Source organism: Heteronotia binoei, chromosome 4 (genome assembly GCF_032191835.1).
Source record: "Heteronotia binoei isolate CCM8104 ecotype False Entrance Well chromosome 4, APGP_CSIRO_Hbin_v1, whole genome shotgun sequence".
NCBI lineage: Eukaryota > Metazoa > Chordata > Lepidosauria > Squamata > Gekkonidae > Heteronotia > Heteronotia binoei.
Window position 1 is genome coordinate 43,455,273 of NC_083226.1, and position 8,571 is coordinate 43,463,843.

The window sequence follows — 8,571 nt, forward strand, 5'->3', positions numbered from 1 at the left end:
TCTGTATGTGACTTTTGTCAACCTTACCAAAGCCTTCGATACCGTTAGCAGGAAAGGCCTGTGGAAAATCTTGGAACGTTTAGGATGTCCCCCAAGGTTCCTCAGCATGATCATCCAGCTACACGAAGACCAGCGAGACCAAGTCAGACACTGCAACGACCTCTCGGAGCCCTTCCCAATAGGCACAGGTGTAAAGCAAGGCTGCGTTCTCGCGCCAACTCTCTTTACGATCTTCTTTAGCATGATGCTTCAAAGAGCCACAGTAGATCTAGATGATGACAATGGTGTCTACATCCACTATCGCACCGATGGCAGCCTGTTCAACCTGAGGCGACTAAAGGCCCACTCCAAGACAATGGAAAAACTCACCCGAGAGCTACTGTTTGCTGATGATGCTGCACTCGTCTCCCACTCGGTATCAGCTCTGCAGCATATGATGTCCTGCTTTGCAGAGGCTGCCAAGCTATTCGGCCTAGAAGTTAGTCTGAAGAAGACAGAAGTTCTCCACCAGCCTGCACCCCAGGAAGATTATCACCCTCCCTGCATCACTGTGGGTGAATCAGTTCTGAAGACAGTCCAGCAGTTCAGCTACCTGGGGTGCATCATCTCCTCAGATGCCAAGATCGACAAGGAGATTGACAACAGGCTGGCAAAGGCAAACTGTGCATTTGGCCGACTGCACAAAAGAGTGTGGAGCAACAAGCATCTGAAAAAAGGCACAAAGATCAATGTTTACAAAGCGGTTGTAATGACAACCCTCATCTACGGCTCCGAATCATGGGTTTTATACCGTCATCACCTGCGACTCCTTGAGCGCTTTCAACAGCGCTGCCTTCGCACCATCCTCAACATCCACTGGAGTGACTTTGTGACCAACACTGAAGTCCTCAAGCGGGCAGAGGTTACCAGTATCGAGGCACTGCTGCTGAAGACGCAGCTGCGCTGGGCAGGGCATATTTCTAGGATGGAAAACCACCGCCTTCCCAAGATTGCCCTGTATGGCGAACTCTCCACCGGCCATCGAAATAGAGGGGCACCAAAGAAGAGGTACAAGGACTCCTTGAAGAAATCCCTTGGCACCTGTCGCATCAACCATCACTAGTGGTCTGACCTAGCATGGAGACACACCATCCACCAGGCTGTCTCTTCCTTTGAGAACGCACGCATAGCTGGTCTTGAGGACAAAAGGAGACTGAGGAAGAATCGCACTGCTACAGCACCAACCCTAAATCAGACTTTTCCCTGCAACCACTGTGGCCGGACCTGCCTGTCCCGCATTGGTCTTGTCAGCCACCAGTGAGCCTGCACTAGACGTGGACTATTGCACCCTTCTTAAATCTTCGTTCGCGAAGCCAAGCCGAGAGAGAGAGAGAGAGTGAAAATAATGATAGATGTAAAGAAAAACTCTGTATGCACCAAGATTACCTTGATAGCATAGAATCATAGAGTTGGAAGGGACTCTATAGGTTATTTGTACTATTATTGGTTCCTTAATGTTGTTACTAAACAGCTGTTAACAGCCAGCATGGTATACTGGTTATTGTTGAATTAGCCAGGTAAAACATGGGTTTAAATCCTCACTTGAAAGCCTTAGCATAACCTAAACACAGGGTTCCATGTATAATATGGAAGAATGACAAACCTTCTATAACTCAGGAACTTGGAGGAAGGCACAATGGAAATGTTACAGTTTGTTTTAATTAATGTTCTACTGGTTTTTAAGGTTAAGTTAATGCTTAATTTAATGTTCTTAAAGTAATGGTTTTAATTAATGCACCATTGGTTACTATGTTGTTTATTAATGTTTTATTTATTAATGTACCATTGGTCACTGTGTTGTTAGCCGCTCTGAGCCTGCTTCGGCGGGGGAGGGCGGGGTACAAATAAAATTTATTATTATTATTAGATAAAAATATCTTTACATTGCAAACCACCTTGCATACAAAAGTAGAAGAGAAAAGTCAGCATGTTTCTTATTTGTCAATGATGGGAAAATAGTATCTAACAATTTTGTAATTCTGCATGGAGAAATATCCAGTTTCAATGGATTTTCACCACAGTAGGTGAGAGAGCTTCCAGGAACTATAGATAAGAGTCCAATTCTAGATTCCCCCTCCTGAAACAGCCCATTGAGAACTACAACATTTTCCTCATCAGGTCAAGCAACCCTTAGGAACTGCATATAGCAACTTTGCTGAAGCTAATAAGATTCTTGGTCCTGAGAGATACAACAGGAAACATAGAAGAATGCAGTTTGAATGATAGTGTATTTTTATCATATTTATTTCATAATTTTGGTGTTCGCTTATTCCACCCCCTTTTTCTGTTCCTTCACTGCCTTTTGTCTTCGTTTCTGGGACTTCAGAAGTTGCTATAGTCCCCTGCTGGCTGTTTTCCATCACAAATATGCTATAGTGATCTTTAAAAGCATTGCTGCAAATGTTGGCTGACACTCCTTTTGTTATTGTTAACTGTAATATTAATGGCTCAGAATAGCTGGCTGACCTCTTCTCAATGAGCACTTATTATGAATGTGAATTATATTATTGTTAGCTATTGATTTTAAGGTGCCAGTGGTCTTATTAAAAAAAGAAAGGGTGGATGGTGCAGTTACTCATTATTAGCATATAATCTAATGCCTCAGGAGGTTGCTACAGTACTTGTTAAAAGTTTTCTTCGTTTTATTATATAATTAAGAGTGGACAAAAAAGGGAAGAGATATAAAATAATCATTGGTCATCAAAGGCTTTTACATTTGTTAAGGACATAATTAGAATATATAATACTTGGATTAAAAGTAGAATCATCTGGATATTTCACAGGGTGGTGAGAACCGGAGAGGATTGTGAGAAACTCCAAAGGGATCTGTTGAGGCTGGGTGAGTGGGCGTCAATGTGGCAGATGTGGTTCAATGTGGCCAAGTGCAAAGTAATGCACATTGGGGCCAAGAATCCCAGCTACAAATACAATTTGATGGGATGTGAACTGGCAGAGACTGACCAAGAGAGAGATCTTGGGGTCGTGGTAGATAACTCACTGAAAATGTCAAGACAGTGTGCGTTTGCAATAAAAAAGGCCAACTCCATGCTGGGAATTATTAGGAAGGGAATTGAAAACAAATCAGCCAGTATCATAATGCCCCTGTATAAATCGATGGTGCGGTCTCATTTGGAGTACTGTGTGCAGTTCTGGTCGCCGCACCTCAAAAAGGATATTATAGCATTGGAGAAAGTCCAGAAAAGGGCAACTAGAATGATTAAAGGTCTGGAACACTTTCCCTATGAAGAAAGGTTGAAACGCTTGGGACTCTTTAGCTTGGAGAAACGTCGACTGCGGGGTGACATGATAGAGGTTTACAAGATAATGCATGGGATGGAGAAAGTAGAGAAAGAAGTCCTTTTCTCCCTTTCTCACAATACAAGAACTCGTGGGCATTCGATGAAATTGCTGAGCAGACAGGTTAAAATGGATAAAAGGAAGTACTTCTTCACCCAAAGGGTGATTAACATGTGGAATTCACTGCCACAGGAGGTGGTGGCGGCCACAAGCATAGCCACCTTCAAGAGGGGTTTAGATAAAAATATGGAGCAGAGGTCCATCGGTGGCTATTAGCCACAGAGTGTGTATGTGTATGTATGTATGTATATATATATATATATATATATATATATATATATATATATATATATACACACACACACACACATACACACTCTGTGGCTAATAGCCACCGATGGACCTCTGCTCCATATATATATATATATATATATATATATATATATATATATATATATATATATATATATATATAATTTTTTTGCCACTGTGTGACACAGAGTGTTGGACTGGATGGGCCATTGGCCTGATCTAACATGGCTTCTCTTATGTTCTTATGTTCTCTTCTCAGCTCAGTTCTTTAAATTTATCATAGTATCCATATGATTTTTTTAACATGCCAGATTTTAGCAACTTAATACAATAATTTTTGCATACCATTTATGGTTCTTTCTTCAAAAAGTAAGTGGTTCTACAGGTTAATTACTTGGTGTTGTCTTGAACCTTTTTAATAAAATGAATAACATTAAAATAACTAGAATTTCTCTTCGTTTCCTAAATCTTCAGTTATTTCAGGAAGTAAAACCTTATAATGGATTATCAACCTTTACCCATAATATAAATAATATGCCTGATGTTGCTAGAGTACTTTGAAGGCCAGCAGCTTGCAAGATGTTTTAAATGCCAACCTTCACCTGTCCAAATCAAGCAAAATATTTGAGCCTTAATGGGTGCTTCTGGTTCTATTTTTCTCCTGAAAAAGTTTCTTTTCATAATGATTTTTGTGTCACGCTAAGCCATTTGCTTCCTTGTCTCCAACAGGTGCCTTTGATAATGTAACAGGATTTAGTGGGCTGGATCCAATCAGCAGGATTTAGTGGGTTGGATCCAATCAGCTTTTCAACTGGTGGAAAAAATTGGGAGGGGGAGACTTTTATTTTGATCTACCTTTCCTGGAACCCGCTATTCAAGTCAGTCATCTTCTTCCAAGCCTGCTTCTCATTCACACACTCTAAGGCAGAAGCATTTAAGAACACAAGAGCAGCCCTGCTGTATCCAACCTATGGTCCATTTAATCCAGCATTCTGGTTCACACTATGGCATACCAGTTTTCCTAAAAAGGCAAATAAGGACAAGCAGGCAAACGTCTCTCTTTGTGTGTGCTGTTTGACACTGGTGTTCAGTGATATCCTTTCAGTGAACTTCTGTTTCTTCTGCCAACAAAAACATCTTTTTTTGACATTTCCCCATCTGTGGGGGGTTGAACTAGATGACCCTGGAGGTCCCAACTCTATAATTCTGTCTTCCTTTCTATCCCTGGCTAGCAAATCCTTCTATCTCTTTCTGTGCTTGTTAAACTTTTATATCTGCTTGCAAAAATCTGTCTTTTTCTCCACCTCATCAACTTCTGTCCCCCCTTTAAACTTCCTCATACTCTCTGACAGACTGCTATATTATCCTTCCCATTCCATATTGAATATGAACACAACTTTAGTTCCGTTTTGATTACTCACATAAAGAATCAGTCAACAGTAAACTTTATGCTTTATTGATGCTGAAATACAGATGTTAGGTGTTTTAGGTTTCTGGAAATTGGAATATCTGTTCCTCTTCTTTTTTCTTTTGTCAATAATCAGATTTGCAGGCGGAGTATAGTAAATCTTGGTCATACATCTGTAGACAGTTCACTTGTAAACGGGCATTGCTAGTTTCCTTTTTTAAATTGCTGAAGTATTGGGGGGATTGTTCTTATGTTGAATCTGCACAGAAGAGGGTGTATAACACAGACTATCGGAATAGTTAGAATTTGCTATTTTATAAGATAGAAACATTTTGTGTGAGTGGAAATATTTTTTTAAAAAAATCTATGACCGATAGACAATGATATCAGGTTGTCTGAAAGAGATGGGTCCAGGTAGAAAATTGTTCTGAATCCAGGCTATGAAAATGACAGTGAGAATATGTGTCCATCTTGAGTTGCTAACACAAATATATATATTTCTAGCAACTGTTAAGATTTCATTTGCAGATTTGATTTTAAGAATTTTATACAAGGAAGGCAATTTTCCTTAAATATAGACCCACTCCTGTGCCTTTATAGTAATGAAATAATTATTATGAGCATTACCATCACACATTATAGTTCTAAGAAAATATCTTAAAGAACAGCATTTTCAGCACATACACCTTCATTAAACAGATGAACACTCTCTGCATCATGTTGCAATTTCACACTTGGCTCAAATGCTCAGTGCCAAATGGAAATCTATATTAATGCCATTTAATTTTTTCCCCTTCCTTATTTACAGTTTTAGCTTATTTCTTATGTGAATATTTCTAGACTATCCTTGATCCTTCCCCAGTTCTGCTGTCTCATCTGAATCATTGTGATTCTTAAAAATATATTAATTAAGAAAGAGACTGTGCTGTCTAATCCCAGTTTGTGCTTGATGGCTTCCTTTATGTTCCAGAATGTGTGAGACAGCCAGTGTTCACCGACTTCAAAACCGCAGCTTTAAGTGCTCTAGGTATAGCAGCAATGAAGCCAACAATGACTCCATAGTACTGGTAGTTGGTAGGATTGCAGTGGCAGGCTCCTTATCTGCCTTCTTTCACCTATTTTCAGTGGGGGAAGTGTGAGACATGACTTACCATTGTAAAAGAATCTCTGGTGTACAAAGAAGAAGAGAAGAAGAACCTAAAGAGGGCAGCAAGAAGACAATTAGGGTAATGAGATCAGCACATTCTCTTCTTTAAGTCACATTCCTTGTCTGTCTCCAGAAATTGTCAGAAATACCTCTCTCTCTATGTGTGTGTGTGTGTGTGAGAGAGAGATAGTTAGGACCCTATCTCTGTCTATCTTCTTTCCTAACAAGTATGCTAGTTCCTAAACAAATCTTTATCTACTCTTTAATCAGGTTGTGCATCATTGCTGTGTTGATTACTCTGTCAACAGGGGTTATAGGCCCAGATTATAAGCACATCTCTATTTATGGTAGAAAGTTCACTAGAAGCTCTTTGGCATGAGCAGGCAGAACAAAACAACAAAGATGGCAACTTCCTATGGTGCACAGCATGGTCACAAAGAGCAACTATCCAATTTGGATTGAAAGAATGAAGACCCATCTTATCGAAAAGTTGTGTGGACTGTTATCCAGACTGATCACCCAGCTAAATATGCAGAGCAACAGACTGTATGGGATGCCAAGGATGACCACATAAAAAAATGCAGGAAAGTGGGAACTTCCACTTGACAAGATGCTGGAATTAGCTGAGCAATTTAGAAGTGTAGGAAAATAAGACCTTCTTCTCAGCCGCCACCATATACTGCTCACTGCACTCTCTCTGCCGCATGACATGCACCCACAGCAGTCACACACTTCAGCCCATGAACCTACACACCTCTGCTCTGTTGCTTGGCCTCTCTATCTCTCACACATACACAGAAATATTTCTGAGAATTTCTGGAGCAATCTGGAAACGGACAAGCAGCAGATGATGGCCAGTCTGGGATCTTTTAGAAAAGAATATGATACCCTTGGTGAACTGAACATTCCAAATGACAAATATTACGGTGGCCAAACAGTGAGTTCTACAATGAACTTTAAGACTGGCAGTGTGACTGAATGGATGGCAGTTCAAGTAATAAGAGCATTTGGTATCTTAAAACAAGCAGCATCTGAAGTAAATCAGGATTATAGTCTTGATTCAAAGATTGCCAGTGCCCTTATGAAGTCAGCAGATGAGGTACCAGAAGGCAAATTAAACAATCATTTTCTTTTGGTGGTTTGGCAGACTGGATCTGAAACTCAGACCAATGTGAATGACAATGAAGCCATCAGCAACACAGCCATTGAGATACTGGGAGGCAAACTGGGAAGCTAGGATCCAGTGTATTCAAATGAGCATGTTAATAAAAGCCAGAGCTCAAATGACACATTTCCAAAGGCCATGCATATTGCTGCTGCCCAGGAAGTGCATGAAATATCGTTACCAGGGTTGCAGAAGCTTCATGATGCCCTTGATGCTAAGGCCAAAGAATTTTTCAGAACTGTTAAAATAGGATGCACTCATACTCAATATGCTGTTCCTCTAAACCTTAGGCAGGAATTTAGCAGTTATGTGCAACAAGTCAAGTACAGCATTGTCAGGATTCAGTCGGCCACACCAAGGATTTATAAACTAGCAATTGGTGGTACTGCAGTTGGCACAGGCCTAAACACAAGAGTTGGTTTTGCTGAGAAGGTGGCTGCTTTAGTGGCTGGACTCACAGGGTTGCCTTTTGTTTCCACTCCAAACAAATCTGAAGCTGTTGCTGCTCATGATGCTCTGATGGAGCTGAGTGGGGCAGTGAACACTTTGGCTTGCAGCCTGATGAAGATAACCAATGACATCCATTTCCTGGGGTCTGGACCATGCTGCAGTCTAGGGGAGCTGATATTGCCTGAAAACAAACCTGGAAGCAGCATTATGCCAGGGAAAGTAAGAAAATAAGTTCCAGATGAGAATCAATGCGGTTTTGCGTGATTTTAAAATTTCCATCTAGACTACAGAATAAAGTAGATTGCAATAGATGGCTCCTACAGCAAGAGATGTGCTTGATTTTCAAGTTAAACACGTTGAGTCCCCGGGGATTGAACAATGAATGGGATTTGACTTGTTTTTTATAAGTTTGTATTTTTTGTATGGTGATAGCATCTGTAGAAAATTAGTTCTGTATCCTTGGTGCTGTTAAAATAGTGCTTTTGAACATCGCTGTAGCCTTAAAGGTTTTTTTAAGGAATGCTTAATTAACTACACCTGTATGTATATAATGGTTAAAACCATGCTTTTTTGTAACACTTGTCAACTTATTGATAAAAAATAGTTGGAATTCTTACCCATAACTGAAATTCTTTGTGTAAAGGTATGTACCTTTTTTTATGCCAGTATACACAGTGTTTGTGAAGTTGCTCTCGTTAATTTAATATTGATTGCAATTCTTATTGATGTTCATTTTATGCAGCTTGAAGAAGC

At 40.1% G+C, this 8,571-nt stretch overlaps 1 pseudogene; it reads left to right on the top strand.

Moving 5' to 3' along the window:
* Positions 1-7,050: 7,050 nt before the first annotated feature.
* LOC132570098 (fumarate hydratase, mitochondrial-like) lies at positions 7,051-8,049 on the top strand (annotated as a pseudogene).
* Positions 8,050-8,571: the final 522 nt, after the last annotated feature.